The sequence below is a fragment of the Spermophilus citellus genome (assembly GCF_964194105.1).
Source record: "Spermophilus citellus genome assembly, chromosome: 11".
NCBI lineage: Eukaryota > Metazoa > Chordata > Mammalia > Rodentia > Sciuridae > Spermophilus > Spermophilus citellus.
The window spans coordinates 43,448,183-43,466,200 of NC_138192.1; the positions used below are offsets into that span (position 1 = coordinate 43,448,183).

Here is an 18,018-nt window from a genome sequence, read left to right on the forward strand (position 1 = left end):
TTCTCGATAGTACTAAAAATGGCAAACGGAGTTCAGTTCTAATGTCCCAGTAAGACAAATGGTAGTTCTTCTTTATAGCCAGTGTACTCGTTCATCTTTGTTTAAGCCATACCCATATCAGAATGATATTAGCCAAACTAAATTGTTATATTGTGTGCATGTACATGTATGTAGCCACAAATTTCACCATTATGTATAAGTATAATGCACCAACAAAAATTTTCATAAAAAGACATACCCATATTATTATATGAATGCAATTTAAGGTTTAGTGATTCTTTAAATTAGTGTCATTGTTGCCCTATTTCTACTGCCCTGGTTAGTCTACAGAATTTTTGTAAGTGATTTGACTTTCAGAAACATTGAACACCTCATAAACAGGAAATACACTCATTTTAAGGAAATCAAAGCTGGTGACTTTACTCTGTTTTTTAGCTTTTATGTGCATATTGGTATGTTTATTCATTCATCTGATCAGAACCTATATGCCAAATACCTGCTATGAACCTGATCTCTGTAACTTGGGTTTCACAGTCTTAGAATTATAAATTAGGGACCTGTGGAACTTATTGAATAGTGAGGGGTTGAAATAAAACAAATATATAAAAAAATCTTAAGGTTTTATGAGTTATGATGATATTGAATAAAAAAAAGTCTTTAGATAAACTTTAGGGAAATCCTTACTTAAATGACATAAATCTGAGATGTAAAGGGTGAGGAGGAGGTAGCCATGGGAAAAAATACATAATAAGTTAAGGTCATTTCAGTTAGAGGGATAACTATAACACAAAAGGCAAAAAGGATGCTTTGGTTTTAAAAAAAAAAAACAGACAAAAACAGAATCCTGTGACTATAAATAATGAACAGAGAAGTGAGGTTTAAGATCTAGGAAGAATCTGAGTCAAACCAAGGAGTTACATTCTAATTCAAGTACAGTTGTCAGCTGGGAAGTGGAGTGGGTGATGTAATCCCATTTATGTTTTTAAAAGATCACTTGTAGGGTTGGGGTTGTGGCTCAGTGGTAGAGCTCTTGCCTAGCATGTGTGAGGCACTGAGTTTGATCCTAAGCACTACATAAAAACAAATAAGTAAGTAAGTAAATAAATAAATAAAGGTATTGCTTCCATCCCTCTATGACTAAAAGTATATTTTTAAAAAAATCACTTTTAACTACTTTCTGGAGAATGACAAGGAAGTCATTGGGAGATTCCTGCAGTTAGGGTAAGGCATTGTGGTAGGTTAGAATACCATGGTGGCAATCAAGATTTGGAGAACTGGCTTGAAGATATGGTCTAAAGATAGAAATTGATAAATTGACAAGATTATTCCAAATGCAAATCACCTTTTTATAAGTCATCTTTTATTTGTTTCTAATTTTCCATGGATTTGAATGTGTGTGTCTTAATTTTGAAAAAAATTTCAGGTTATAAATGAAAATATCTTCAGGGAAGAAGAGATAGTTATAATCAACCAATTTGCAGTACAATAGAAAAATCTATTAGAGAATTCTAAAAGATTTTCACCAAATGAAAATAGTTCTTTAATCAAAATTTACTTTAGAGTCATAACTTTTGTGGTATTTGTGTCAAGATGCTTTTATAGCATATCTTTTCAAAAATGGATTTTCTAAAAGCGTGAATGAAAACATTGTTGTCTCACCTGTGGGGATGTGACACATTCCTATTGATCAATGAAAGAAAATTTTAATGGTAACTAATACATGGTATTTCTATCAGTTAAATATTGTGTATTAAGAATTATATGTTCATCTTAGACAAACTGAGGCACAGAGTAGTGACCCTAGTCTGATTCTTTCAGTTGAATTGTACATGCTTTGCCTTGTCTTACATGGACTTTGTCTTCCATTTGCATTTGGAAGACATCCATGGGATTCCCCAGGATGATATCAGGCAAACTTCCCCAGGAGGACAGTTATTCCTCACTCTCAGGTGTCTTACACATTCCATCTGGCACATTTGGCTATGGAACAGAACCTCAAAATTCTGAATCATCCATCCATTATAATCATACAGATAATTGAAATCCAGGTAATTATAGCCAAGTCTGTTTATCCTTAAGAAAATCACTGTGGGGACAAATATTAAAATTTCACTTTATTTAGAAAAAAAAAAACCTTGAAAGTGAAGTTTGTATCTATTTCTGTCATCTACTGTGGATAGCTAATGAACCACACCACTGACTGATGACAAAGTGCATGGCATATTTCCCACCTTTTTGTTGGCTGGGGACTACCTCGTTGGGGCAGCAAAATAGCAGGTGCCTACAATAAGGTACTTGAGGTGAGTTACTTCCAATTATGTTTCTTACTGCAGAGTTTTGCCAAAGAGTAAGACACACAGCACCATATGCCCCAATTCACTACATTCTTGTCTCTCTCCTTTCATCCATGTTTTAGCTCATCTCTTCATTTTCCCCTTACCAGTCTTTATTCTATTTCTTGGTATTTACTGACATATTCTGTACTTATTTTTTAATTATTCATTATCAGTAATAAACAGTGATAATGCATGATAGTAAATGCAGGACTGAATTATTAGTTCTTAATATTTTTTTACCTCTTAACTCTCTCTCAAGCTTTTCCTTTTCTCTTGCTATTATTGGTATCTATTGGTAGTAAATGATATATTTTTCTGTCTTGACTCAGTCACCTAATATCTATCCTGCCAATAGCCAACAATCATCATACTAAAATGCAAATGGGACCATGTCACTGGCCTGTTTGCCATCTTCATCTGTCTCCACTTTTCATACCTACTCCTTAGTGGGATTTTAGGAGCTCCCAAGGGTGCATAGTTGAGCTGACATGCCACTTCTTTCTCAAGATCCTCATATGTGGGTAAGATCAGGTGCTTTCTATTTCAGGAAGCATTGCCTCTTCTTCTCTTTTGCTTCTCATTAGGACTATATTTAGCTTTATTTTTTAGAAATTCTCTCTATATATGTCTATTTCTCTTACTAAATTTGGAGCTCATTGGGGTTCAGGACAGAACCGTGTTTATTTTTCCATCCCTACTACCTGACATAGTGTCTTGTTTCTCAAAGGCCCTCAGCAGGTGTTGGCTGAATGAATAAAAGGACTATTTTAGACACAGTGACTACTCAATACATATGACTATATAAAACTTTTTAAGTGTATATATATGTGCTTGTGTGTGATTGTGAGTGTTAAAATTCTTTTTTGGTAGAATAGCTGTGTATAAGAAAAGCAGATCTATAGAGAAGTCAGTCAAGCAATATGTGGTTAGACAAACAGTACAGAAAATCTGGTTCTGTTTTGCCCTTTTTATATGGTGTGGGATTAAAGGAAATAAATTGCATTGCTACAAGTGGATAAATAATATATCTTTTTTAAAATGGATGAATACAGGAAAACCCATACTCCAAAAACCCAGTGTTAACTCTGTGAATAAACTTTAGTTCATCAAATAGTAAATGAAATGTAATTTGTATTATACCAAATTCCAGATAAATTATGATTGGCTTTGATAGGTAAATAATTATACTCATAAATATTTCAACCAGAAATAACTTATCATTTGCTGCTTAACTTTATTATAATTTAATTAATTTAATGTCATACATAAGGTGGTGTGGATAGTAGACATCAAAATCATCACCCTCATCATCATTGAAGAATCTCTTATTTGGGTATAGTGGAGAGTGTTTGAATAGCATGTTTGAGGATCTGAGTTCAATCACCAGTACTAGAAAACAAATAAAAATCAGGGGAAAATCTCTTCATGATTTAATATAGGTTACATATTTGCAATCCATGGGAAATGGGAAATATTAAAACATTAGTAAGTTTGTATCATCTGTGTGTTAATTTTGTATAATTGAACTATTTCATTTATAGCTACATAAGAACAGATTTATTTGGGTTGGGCTACACAGGGAAAACATGTTCAGGGACTGCAAATTCCATGTTTCTTGAGATAGGTGATTAAGAGATTATTTTATAAAGTACTTTGGCAAAGATTTGTGGACACCAAAGAAGAGACAAACTTTTTAAACTATTGGGAGCTCTCCTCATCAATCAATCATCCAGCTGTGACCAGATGACTAGAAATCACCCTCTCTTGCAGAAAGAGAAATGTTTTAGTCATCAATGACTTTGCTAAATGACCTGTTTACTAAATTCTATATACTTTTATGTTTTCTAAGATGCTGAAAATCTCTTCAAATCACCACTCAAGTAGGAATAATCATGCCTGGGTCAAGAAAACAACAATTTGAAAGATGAAGAACATTTTTCACATTGATATTTTGCCTTTTATTGTTTTTTTGTTTGTTTTAACATGATTTTAATATGATTTTTAAGTAAAATTTATATAATATTGCTACTTTAGGGGTGCTTTTCTTTTCCATTTTTCTCCATCCCCCTTGCTTGCCTTCAGGGTGTTCCTTTTTACTGAACTAAAGTTCAGGCTGCTTATTGCTCCAAAGCCAATATTTGGGAAATGAGAGTTGGTAGGGAAAAAATCAGGTTTGTTCAAAGGCTGGCACCTTGGAAGAGGGAGGGGGCTGTTAAGTCTTCAGGAGAGAGGAAGGAGGAGCAGGGCAGGAAGGCTGCATGCTGAGCAGCCTTCCTGGAGCTACCTGGAGCAGCCTTCCTGGAGAACTACCTCCTGGAGCTAGTTCTTTTCTTTCTTTTCAGACAGACATTATCACTTTTCCACAAGTTAAGTCTCACAGCAATTTACATGCTTTATCTTAGTTGATGTACAAGACTAAAAGAAAAAAGAGGGGCCTTACATATTTTATTGTTATCTGATGGTCACCAGATAGTCTCAGTTCTATAAATCTAAAGAAAGATTATTTAGCAATTAACATCCTAAGTCATGTTGGGTATTATTATCAATACCTAACATTAGGTAATAATACTATATTATATTAGGTAATGATATTCAGTGGAGCTTCTTTTTATAATTAAGAATTCCACATAAAAGGGACATAGTCCTTGCAAAAGGATTGGAGGGGGGAGTCTTGTGGAAGGGCAAAGGGAGGGGAAATGGAAGTAATCCTGTCAAAGACAATTCCCAAGGAACAGTCACAGTTACTCTTAGATTTGTGTAGATTTTCTACAGTGGCTGACTGTTATTATGGTTTGGATGTGAGGTGTCTCCCTCACATGTGTTTCTGCACATTCAATAATAGTCAAGGTGAAGTCATTGAATTCTGAGAACTGCAACTTGATCAGTCTATCCTAGTTTGAATGGACTGACTTGGTGGTGGTTGTGGGCAGGTGGTGCAGGGCTAGAGGAGTAAGTCACTGGGGTGTGCCCTGGAAGGGTTCACCTTCTCTGTCAGCTCTTCCTCCCACCCTCTGCTTTCTGATCCTGCCATGAGGGGAACAGCTTTCTTCTGGGCCTTTGAAGTCAGACATCCATGGACTGAGATCTCTGAAACCATGAGCTCCAAATAAAATTTTCCTCCTGTTGTTCTTGTTATGCATTTTGGTAAAATCAATCAATCAGTCAATCACACACCTACTGTCCTCATCAGCATTTCTTCCTGCTACCCTTTCTCCCATTCCTGTAAAAGGAACCTTTCCAAAAGGCAAATAATGTTTATCAGTCTCATAGATTTTAAACTCTCAGTAGCAACACTAGCAACTCATTATCCAGACCCATGAGCAAGACTTTACTCTTTTGAACCCCTGAAGTCTCATTGTTCATCTGCCTCCATTGAACTCCAGCAGTCTCTAGTTGTTGCATATCTTAATACATAACAGTCAATTTCCCCATACTGTGAATTTAATCATCTCCACCCACAATCTAATTTCTAATGGATTCCTAATATTCTTTTTGGATTTCCATTAGAATTGTTAGTTACCCTCTCTGAAAAACCATAGGTGATCTTACCAGGCAGCTTTTCCCCAACCACTAAAACCTACTAAGAGCTAGTCATATGTGCTTTATTCTTTTCCACAAAATACAGATCTCTAATCTCAGAGCTTTCCTTCTTACCAGCCTTATTGATAGATTGATAGCTCATTCCTCCACAGAGGACTGTGTACTCTAGAAGGAGGTATTGTGGCTATTCATCACTCTACCATTTCAAACACAGGCAAAGTGTCTGCTAAGCTAAGCACTAGCTTTTTCTTTCTTTTTTCTTTTTTTTTTTTTTTTTATAGTACTAGGAATTGAGCCCAAGGCCTTGAATATTTTAGGCAAGTGCTCTACCATTAAGCTACATCTGCAGTCCATTTTCTTTTATTCTTGAGACAAGGTGTCACTAAATTGCCCAAGCTGGCCTTGAACTTGCAATCCTCCTGCTTTGGTCTCTCGAGTACAAGTATGTGCCACCAGGCTTGTCAACACTATATTTTGGTTTGGGCTAGGCAGAGTATTTTGACACTACACCAAAAGCATTGACAAAAAATGAAAACATAAATTAGACTTCATCAAAATTAAAAAGTTATGTGTTCCAAGGGATCCTATGAAGACTGGATGGAAATGGAGACCAGCATTATTCTGACACCAATACAGAAATGTACACTACAAGAAAAGAAAATTATAGGTCAATATTTCTGATGAACATAGATTCATAAATCCTCAACAAAATACTAACAGACCAATTTTAATAGCACCTTGAAATGATCATATACCATGATCCAGTGGGATGTATCCCTGTGATGCAAGGATGTTTCAGTATACACAAATTAATCAGTGTGAGACACCACATTAACAGAATGAAGATAAAAATCATGACGATCTCAAGAGACAGAAAAAGAATTTGACAAAACTCAACATCCTTCATGACATAAACTCTAAAAATATTAACTATGGAAAGAATGAACTCAATACAATAAAGGGCATTATACAAGCCCACAGCTATGATGATACTCAGTGGTGAAAAATCAACATATAAAAATCATTGTGGGGCTGGGGATGTGGCTCAAGCGGTATCGCACTTGTCTGGCATGGACAGGGCGCTGGGTTTGATCCTCAGCACCACATAAAAATAAAATAAAGATGTTGTGTCCACCGAAAACTAAAAAATAAATATTAAAAAATTATCTCCCCCCCCACAAAAAAAATCATTGTTTCCAGGCACAGTGGCACACACCTGTAATCCCAGGGGCTTGGGAGGCTGAGGCAGGAGCATTGCAAGTTCAAAGCCAGCTTTAGCAACTTAATGAGGCTCTAAGCATCTCAGTCAGACCCCAACCTCTAAATAAAATATTAAAAAAAAGGGCTGGGGATGTGCCTCAGTGGTTAAAAACCTCTGGGTTCAATCCCAGATACCCCCCCCCACCTAAAAAAAAAAAAAACAACAGTTGTTACCTACATACAAAAAAAAAACTGAATTAAGGAAACAATCTGTTTACAGCAACAGATAATTAGTAATAAATTTTAAAGTTAATTTAAATTAATAGTAATAAATTTTAAAGTTAAGTAAGAGATCTTTACAATTGAATCTATAAAACATTAATGAAAGAAATTGAAGATAACACAGTAAATGAAAGGATATCCTACGTTCAAGGATTAGAAGAACCAACTTTGTCAAAGTGCCCGTACTACCCAAAGTGGTTTACAGATTTGATGCAACTGCTATCAAAATTCCAGTAACATTTTTCATAACAAAAGTAATCAAACCAGTAGGGTATCAGCCTAAAAACAGATATATCAACCTTTGTACCAAAATGGAAAGCTCAGAAATAAATCTACACATATATACTGTTCTAATCTTCCACAAAGGTGCCAAGAATATACAGTGGATTAAAAAAAAAAAGAAAGAAAGAAAAAAAGGTCTCTTCAGTAAATAGTGTTGGAGTGTTGGGTAAACCAGATATCCACATGCAGAACAAGAGTGAATTCTTATTTTACATCATACACAGAAATAAACTCATAGTAGATTAAAGATTTGACCATTGGATCTGAAATATAAAACTTTTTTTTATTTAATTGATTTTATTTTTTAAATACATGACAGCAGAATGCATTACAATTCTTATTACACATATAGAGCACAGTTTTTCATGTCTTTGTATATATTTGCATTAAAATTCTTATTATACATATATACCACAATTTTTCATATCTCTGTTTGTATATAAAGTAGGTTGACACCCAATTCGTGTCTTCATACATATACTTTGGATAATGATGTCTATCACATTCCACCATCCTTGCTAATCCCCTGCCTCCTCCCTTTCCCTCCCTCCTCTCTTCACTATCTAGACTTCATCTATTCCTCTCATGCTCCCCCTCCCTACCCCACTATGAGTTAGCCTACTTATATCAGAGGAAAACATTTGGCATTTGTTTTTTGGGGATTGGCCAACTTCACTTAGCATTATCTTCTCCAACGCCATCCATTTACCTGCAAATGCCATGATTTTATTTCATTGTATATATATGGCACATTTTTTTTATCCATTCATCCACTGAAGGGAATGTAGGTTGGCTCCACAGTTGAGCTATTGTGAATTGTGCTGCTATAAACACTGATGTGGCAGTGTCCCTGTACTGTGCTGTTTTTAAGTCCTTTGGATATAGTCCGAGGAGACGGATAGCTAGGTCAAATGGTGGTTCCATTCCTAGATTTCCAAGGAATCTCTATACTGCTTTTCATATTGGCTGCACCAATTTGCAATCCCACCAGCAATGTATGTGTGCCTTTTCCCCCACATCCTCACCAACACTTATTGTTGTTTGTCCTCATGATAGCTGCCATTCTGACTGGAGTGAGATGATATCTTAGAGTGGTTTTGACTTGCATTTCTCTGATTGCTAGAGATGATGAGCTTTTTTTTTTTATATATTTGTTGATTGATTTTATGTTCTCTTCTGAGAAGTGTCTGTTTAGGTCCTTGGCCCATTTGTTGATTGGGTTATTTGGGTTTTTTTTGTGTGTGTGTGTGTGTGTGTGTGTGTGCTTAGATTTTTGAATTCTTTATGATCTCTCTGATGTGTGAGGGGTAAAAATTTGCTCCCAGGATGTAGGCTCTCTGTTCACCTCACAGATTGAAACATAAAACTTCTAAAAGAAAACAAAGGGGAAAAATCTCTGTGAAATTTGTCTTTTTTTAATTTTTTGGATATGACACCAAAAGCAAGGTGACAAGGGCAAAAATATACACACACATGCACACACACGTATGTTCACACTTATCTAAATTATTGGCACTAGGGATTTGGACTCAAAGTATTTTCTGGGAAATTTTTTATGATAAAAAATAGATTTGATACTTAATTTAAATGTGGACTATATCTGAAGAGAAATATGAAAATAGTGTCTCTTTCTCTCCTTTTTTTCAGTACTAGGGATTGAACCTAGGGCCTCAAGCATCCTAGGTAATTGCTCAACCATATCTCCAGCCCTTTACATTTCATTTTTGATACAAGGTCTTACTAAGTTTCTGAGGCTGGCCTTGAACATGTGATTATTCTGCCTCAGTCTTATGAGTAGCTGGGATTACAGGTGTGCTTCACAGTGCCTGGTTAATCTGAGTCTTGCAGGAAGGAAGTGGGAATTGTGGCTTAATAACACAGACTATCACAAGTGTGAGTAGGATATATAGAGAAGACGAGGTAGGGAATTAACTTGGCTAGGAGCTCATATGTTGAACAGACTTCACTATTCAAGGCAGTTTTATTTTTCCTTTACTTGAGTAACATTTGAACTCATTTTTAAGGGACTAATTTCTAACATAGCTTTACTGTTATCTACTAATCAAGGTTATTATAAAATTTCTTTCATTATGTATCAACATAAAGCTAAGCATAGCTTCCTCGTGATTCTATGACATAAGCTATGTAAGCTGAAATATACACAAAATTTTAAATTATAAAACTTAAAATTGACTCCCCTCTGAGAAATAGCTGCTGATGCCAACCCAACTCAACTTTAGGCCAGTGATTCTCAGCATTTTTTACTCTGGTGACACACTTACCCAGTAATCTTTACCTAGAAGACATCCTAAGGGCTGCCCCCTGGGTACACTCAAGACCTTCAGGGGCCTTTGCCCCAGGTATCTTGATCTCTCTCAAGGATTCTTTAAAACCTAAACTGCTTCAAAACTGCTGCTTTGGGGCTGAGGCTGGGGCTCAGCGGTAGAGCGCTCGCCTAGCATGTGTGAGGCACTGGGTTCAATCCTCAGCATCACATAAAAATAAAGGTGTAAAAAATATTTAAAGAGAAAAAAACTGCTGCTTTAGAATATAGTGCAGGCATTAATTGGGCTGTGACTGGATTCCATGCTTTTTTGATGAAGAGAATTCTGACTTCACGGTTGAAGTTAGATGAGATAAGATTAAAGTTAGAGGTAGAAAAACCAGCCAGGGGAGGAAGGGAAACTGGGGGCTGGTGAGGGTGTCCCCAAGAAACTAGAAAAAGGCAGAGACTGTGGGGATGGGGGGAGGAAGACAGTTTCTGAGAGTCGAGAGGATGACAGTGACTGGAGGTGCAGAACTAGGATGGAACCAGGAATAATTGAAAACTGAATTAAAGATGGATAGTGACACTGACAAGGGTGAAGATCTAGTTTACGAGTAGAAAATGAAGAAAATTTTTGGATAATTTGAACACTGCACAGAACAATTACTAGAGATGAGAAAAAGACTGACATATTTGAAGTCAAAAGAAAAAAATTCTCTTGCTTTTTCTCTGATTATAGATTTGGGATATAGGTTTTAGAATAGTTATAGATGGCAAGGTAGGTGATAAGTATGATGTATATGTGGGAAGAAGTAGTTTGATTTGAGATTGTGTTGGGAAAGTCTGCTTTAACTTCCATAGGAGCTGTTTCTACAAAACTCAGCTGATTAGCTCTAAAATTGGAAGGATATCTATTTGTTATGTCTAAATATAGCTCCACCTACCCCTTGGTTTCAAGTTAACTTTATTCAATTAAATCTAAAACATGGTCTACATAAGAACATTTCAGAAACCTGAAAATGTATGTAATGCTTCCTCTACTTAAAATGTTTTAATTTTCAGGCTAAATGCCCTGAGTTTTCTGTGCTCTGATTCATATGACAGTTTCTAGCCCCTTTTGTCACTGTGCTCAGTTTTCTTCAATATGTTACCATTTGGCAACAAACATTTAAATGATAGTAGAGAGAACACAGTGTCCCCGTGTCATTTTGGAGCATGTTTCCTGTACCATATGCTGCAGCCATACTGGACTTCCTCCCACCGTCCCCCACACACCGTCTGTCCTTCCCTGACTCTATCCCTTTATCTATGTTCTTTCCTCAGCTCAGTGTCTAAACCTTTTTAAGGTCAACCATTACTCATCTTTTGAGCCCTAACCCAAGTCATTTGTTTTAGAAAGCCTTTTCTCCAGCTTCACCAGATGGTTTCTATCCTCTCACAGAAAATTTACTAGTACCTTCATGTGAAATATGATTATATCAGGCTTTATCTCTTTGCATGTTATTATCCTCTTCCAGATTGTCAGTCCTGAATTCTTGGCTCTTTCACTTATTCATGTAGGGCATATATATTGAACACCTACTGTGTGCCAAGAATTATAGTTTGGTTATACAGGGTTATTAAACACTGTGTTAAACAAGTGACTATTATGTGTAATTATAATGTACCAATAAAAAATTTTTAAAATGTGACTTTTGTGAAGTTTGGTAGTTGACATATCAAGAAAATATATACACAGGATCCATAATTTGAAATTACCTTAAATGCCATGACCAAAATGACTGGGGTTATACAAGAGAATAACAAAGAATGGAGGACAACATTTAAGTTGGGAAACAGAGAAGACCACTCTATGAAAGAAAATGTGATGTGGGAAATAAAATGAAAGATGCAGATAATAGGTAAAGAATGCTTTCTGTCTGACGAGAGGCTCAAATAATATCTTGTGAATAAATGGGAACACAATATTTGCAATATTGTACTATATTTTCCTACTTTGAGCCATTTGAATACTACTTTTACACATGATTTGTTTTGTAAGCCATCTCAAATATTTCTTGATAAATGATATTTATTTTTTTATTTTTATTTTTTAAAGAGAGAGTGAGAGAGAGAGTGAGAGAGAATTTTTTTAATATTTATTTTTTAGTTCTCGGTGGATACAACATCTTTGTTGGTATGTGGTGCTGAGGATCGAACCCGGGCCGCACGCATGCCAGGCGAGCGCGCTACCGCCTGAGCCACATCCCCAGCCCAATGATATTTACATTAAAATTAATACAATGAATAATTTAATTGGTAAAGTGACTATAGATGCATTTTCAGTTTGCATTGAAAAAAAAATTCCTGCGTTCTGTTTTTTAGGAACTGCTGTAAAGTTTTGTATTCTCCATTCTGAGTGTTCAGGTGCCTTTTGGGTACCATTATGGAGAACTGTGCTTTTACCTGTCTTCCTTTTCACATTAGTTGCAGCTTGTTATTCCAGCTTGTTAAGAGCTCTAAATCTTGATTCTGACATCCAACATATTAGCTATAACTCTCAGCTTTGTATCATCCCAGAATTTGATAAGCATGCCATCTGTGTCTTTATGCAAGTTGTTAATCAAAATGTTGAACAAAATAGGACCAAGTATTTCCCAACCGCATTCGGTTGCAGAGAGACATCTCTCAGGATGGCCCTGATCCATTAATCAACATGTTTTTGGGAGCTAGAAAAATCCATCTAGCTCCTTACATTTGTTTTTGAGAGTATCAGGAGAATTTCTATCAGATTTCTTCCTGCTGATAGCCTTCTTTTTCTTCTTTTCTACCAGTGTGGTAACCCAGTAAAAATAAGTCAGATGACTTTCTCTGACTTGACCTGAGACCATTTTGATACCTGATACCCACTTCTTTATCAAAACACAAGTTCTTTATAATTTTTCAGAATCTAATACTGCAATAGGTTTGTGTTAAGCCCCTGTAACACTATGCTTATGGTTAGGCCAAAATTTTCTTGGCAAACGTAATGTCTCCATGATTTGAAACTAAGGCTCTTATATAACTTTCAAGGAGAATGGGTCTTTTGCCAACTCATAGTTCCTAGCAGGTACTGATGCTGTTCAATAAGCAGACCTTTTAACGTGGGGATGTAATTGCAGAATATATCTTCCTACAGATCTGATCTCAATCTTTGCTTCACTATGTTTATTTTCCACTTTCTATGTGTTGGTATATGGATAATAGTGACTATAGTTTTGTTCTGCATTTTCTACTTGATTTTCCACTTATGACAATTTGCACCTTCATTCCTCTTCATTCAAGTCTTGTTCTCAGTTTGATACTTTTATCTGTCCATTTGCCCTCTTCTTTTCCAGGTTTGGCTTAAGGCCCTACAATTCAGATCAATTGCAAAACACATTTTTCCTCTGTTTAAGATGCACTTAACCATTTGCTAGGAAGCCCATTATATTCCATTGCCTAAAAATCTTAACTATAATTTTCAGTTCTGTCTACACTGAAAACATTACTTTCCATGCCCCTCTTCCTTTTCTTTCTCAAAGCTTTTTTCTAAGAAAAATAAATGTTAATATTACCTGTATTTCCTTTGTCCCCATATCTAAGAGTATATAGTCCCAGGAGCCACAATTCAGGTTTTTCACCAGTTACATTCCTTCTCACATTATATAATAGAATTAGCAGATAATTAATTTGATAAGTTTTGATGGCCTTCTTTTGGTTATTGGAGCCATGATATTGTTGATATTGTTGTTGTTTTAGGATGTGCTCTGTTAGGTATTTTGTCAGTTGCTTATGCTATTTTATAATATCAATTTACCAGAAATAGACCTCAGGTCCACAGAGCCCCATTTTGCTCTGGTGCCACATTGTAAGAAATCTATTTTTTCATATTCTTCATGTAATATAAAGTAGCGGAATGGTGAATCTTCATGCACATAGATGTTTAAAATACAGCCCTCAGTATTCATATAGGGTTGGTTCCAGGACACCCACCAATACACAATTCCAAGGATGCTCAAGTCTTTTATATAAAATAAGGTAGTATTTGAATATAACCCACACACATCCTCCTGTATACTTTAAATCACTCTAGATTATTTATACTACCTAATGCAATATAAATGCTATATAAATAGCTGTTGTATTGTTTAGGGACTGATGACAAATAAAAAGGTCTGAACAAGTTCAGAACAGATGCGATTTTTCCCCCAATTATTTTGGATTAGCTGTTGGTTGAATCCCTGGATATAGAACCTGTAAATATGAAGGGTCTACTGCACTGTCTTCTCCAATGTGGCCCCTCTCAGTGTCCCCTGCAGGGCATTGAGAAGAAGAAAAATAACAACAATTATCTTGAAGGTCATTATAATAGCTTTCTGTGTCCTTTTGTTTTATGTCTCAAGTTGAACAAATGTGCTTTATCACATCCCTGGGCAATGTTCTCTGTGGAGTACCTAATCAAACTGATGAATTATAAGGCTATTTTTAATTTTAAAGCAGAACACTCACTGAAGTAACCTCAGGTCTTGGTGCCCATTGCTGGATACTCAGGGAGCTCAGAAAGCAAAGAAAACCCCCCATCTGTCTCACGAGGAGATATATAATGGCTCCTGGCTCAGCCTTGATTATTGTTCACATCTCTGTATCTTTTGGTCTTCTGAATCTTGCTTATGAATCTTTGCCTTCCATTTCCTCCCTTGTCTCTACCATAGTCTCAGTGTCTTGCTTTACAAGTCCTAAGAGAGGATTTCAGTTGCTGCATATTGTCCACTTCAGTTCACACGTAACTTTCTTTTAGTTGCAATTCAGTTTCATAATTTTCCCTTTCACTGTGTATCCCCAATCCCATTAGTTTCCCCTCATATTTAATTGATGACCTCCGATTCAATCTTCATCTGTTTATATAAATGATATGCCCGATATATAGATCTAAATAAGTTATTTACATGCAATTATTTAACTTTTGGTTTAATCTACAAGTGTTATATCCATTCATGTGGTTTTCTTTCTGATAAATGATTATAGATAACATTTATTTTATTTATTTTTTCTACTATCCCCCTCTCCTCCCCTCCCCTCCCCTCCCCTCTTCTCTCTCTACCCCCTCTACTGTAATTCATTTCTCCCCCTTGTATTATTTTTCCCTTACCCCTCACTTCCTCTTGTATGTAATTTTGTATAACCCTGAGGGTCTCCTTCCATTTCCATGCAGTTTCCCTTCTCTCTCCCTTTCCCTCCCACCTCTCATCCCTGTTTAATGTTAATCTTCTTCTCATGCTCTTCATCCCTACTCTGTTCTTAGTTACTCTCCTTATATCAAAGAAGACATTTGGCATTTGTTTTTTAGGGATTGGCTAGCTTCACTTAGCATAATCTGCTCTAATGCCATCCATTTCCCTGCAAATTCTATGATTTTGTCATTTTTTAATGCAGAGTAATACTCCATTGTGTATAAATGCCACATTTTTTTTTTATCCATTCGTCTATTGAAGGGCATCTAGGTTGGTTCCACAGTCTTGCTATTGTGAATTGTGCTGCTATGAACATCGATGTAGCAGTGTCCCTGTAGCTAGATAACATTTATTGAGCATTTATAATATGTGATATCTTTCTTGCTTGCTTTCTTTTTTGCACCAGGAATTAAATCCAGGGGCCCGTAACTTTTGAGCCATATCCTTAGCCCATTTTTTAATTTTTTCTTTTGAGAAAGAGTCTTGCTACATTGCTTAGGGCCTTGCTAAATTGCTGAGGCTAGCTTTGAACTTCTGATCCTCCTGCCTTAGTCTCCTGAATGGCTACAATTACAGGCATGTGCTTTTAAGCCCAGCAATAATATATGATATCTTTAAATGCTCTCTTTATTGACAATTTTTACGTCATTAGTATCAGATACATATGATTTATGTATTTATTTATTTATGTTGGTATATTGAATTATGCATAATAGTGGGCTTTATTGTGACTTAATCTGTGTGTGCAGATAACATCATTTGATCCATTCCATTTCTCAATACCTCACTTTTTCTTCTCCTCCTCTGTCCCACTGGACCCCTTCCTCTTGGTCTCCCTTCTATCTTCATGAGGTTATTTTTTTTTATTTTTAATTCTTTTCTCTCTAAATTCCACATACAAGGGAAAACATAAAACCCTTGGCTTTCTGAGGCTGGCTTATTTCACTCAATAAGATGCTCTCCAGTTCCATCCACTTTTTTTTTTTCAAATTACACAGTTTCATTTTTCTTGATAACTTAATAAAATTCCATTGTGTTTTTATGCCACATTTTGTTTATTCATTTGTCTATCAAACATACATAGGCTAGTTCCAAAACTTGGCCACTGTGAATTGTCCTGCTATAAACATATGGGTATACATGTATCTCTATGGTGTTGCTGACTTTAATTACTTTGGAAGAATCCTGAAGAGTGGGTATAGCAAGGTCATATGACATTTCAATTTTTATCATTTTTGAGGAACCTCCACAGTGATTTCCATAGGAGTTGTACTAATTTACAATTGCACCAACAGTGTAAAAGTGTTCCATTTTCCCTGCATCCTCTCCAGTATTCATTATTACTTGTATTCTTGATGATTGTCATCTAACTGGAGTAAAATGGAATTTCAGTGTAATTTTGATTAGCATTTCCCTCATGGGTAAAGATGTGGAAATATACATATATATATATATATATATATATATATATATATATATATATATATGTGTATGTAGGTCATTTGAATGAGAAAAATTCTATCTCATTCATTTATTGATAGGGTTAATTATTTTTTAGCATAAAGATTTTTGAGTTCTTTATATAGTCTCAATATTAATCCTATGTCAAAAGAGTAACTGGAAAGGTTTTCTCCCACTCTGTAGGATCTCTCTACACTGTTAATTGTTTCTTTTGGCTGTGCAGAAGCCTTTTAATTTGATGCCTGACATTTAGGAGCCCTCAAACAGGTATACTATGATACAATAAAGAAAATTAACAAAGAAGCAGGTTAAGGGCATGTCAAACGTGGTTTCTCATCCATAAAATTTGGTTCTAGAGCTTATCTCCTGATCAGCACATTTAAACTCTTCTATTTATGGTACTATAGATGCATTAGTTTTTTCTTTCGGGATAACTGCATAGTTAGTGCTGTTTGTACTCAGCATTTTATATTTCTTTCTTTTTAGTGATAAATTGTTTAGGCTTCGTTCAACTATAAGACACTCAGATAACACTGTTATGAACAGTCCTACAAAGCTCTTTTGTGTTGCGTCACTAGAAGGCTAATATAAATATAATTTTCAAATAAACATTTAAGCAGGAAAATAATCAAGAAAGAGAAACACATTAAAATGTTAATTGTTGATGACCTTTGAACAGTGTGACATTTAGATATGAGGTGTTCCCCCCAAAATCATGTGTGAGCCAATGCAAGAAATTTCAGAGATGAAATGATTAAGTTATGATAGCTATAACATGATCAATGCATTAACCCATTGATAAAGATTAACTAGGTGCTAACTTTAGGCAGGTAGGGTGTGGCTGGAGGAGGTAGTTCTCTGGGGTCACACCTTTGGGGTATATATTTTGTCCCTGGTGAGCCAAACTTAGTCTCTCTCTGCTTCCTGATTGTCATGTCCTGCGCTGCCTTCCTTCATCACACCCTTCTGCCATGATGTTCCATCTCACCTTGGGCCAGAGCAATGGAATCAGCCATCTGTGGACTGAGAACTTTGAAACTATAAGCCCCAAATAAACTTTTCTTCCTCTATGTTGTTCTTGTCAGCCTTTTTGGTCACAGCCATTAAAAAGCTGGCTAAAACAAATGAAGATCATATTTTTCTTTCTCCAACTCTTTTCTCTTTATGCTTTCTATTTTACCTTTCCCTACATTTAGATTTGAGTGTCTTAAGGAATTAAAGCCAGAGCCAAATTTTTACCTCTGTAGCCTAGATATTGTGTCGTTGAGTTTTATATATGGATGAATTGGTTTCACTGGATTATTTTAAACAGCAGCAAAGCAAAAATTCACACCCTAATATATTGTACATGGTACTCAGTTTTCTTGAATGATAAGAATTGAAAATTTTATCTCAATTTTATCCAATTTTCTTGAAATCA

At 35.7% G+C, this 18,018-nt stretch overlaps 1 protein-coding gene across 1 annotated transcript in view; it reads left to right on the top strand.

Annotated features, from left to right (window-relative positions):
* Positions 1-18,018, top strand: part of THSD7B (thrombospondin type 1 domain containing 7B) — a gene marked incomplete at its 3' end in the record, with an annotated part of 851,308 nt that overhangs the window by 596,629 nt on the left and 236,661 nt on the right. The window lies entirely within an intron of this gene.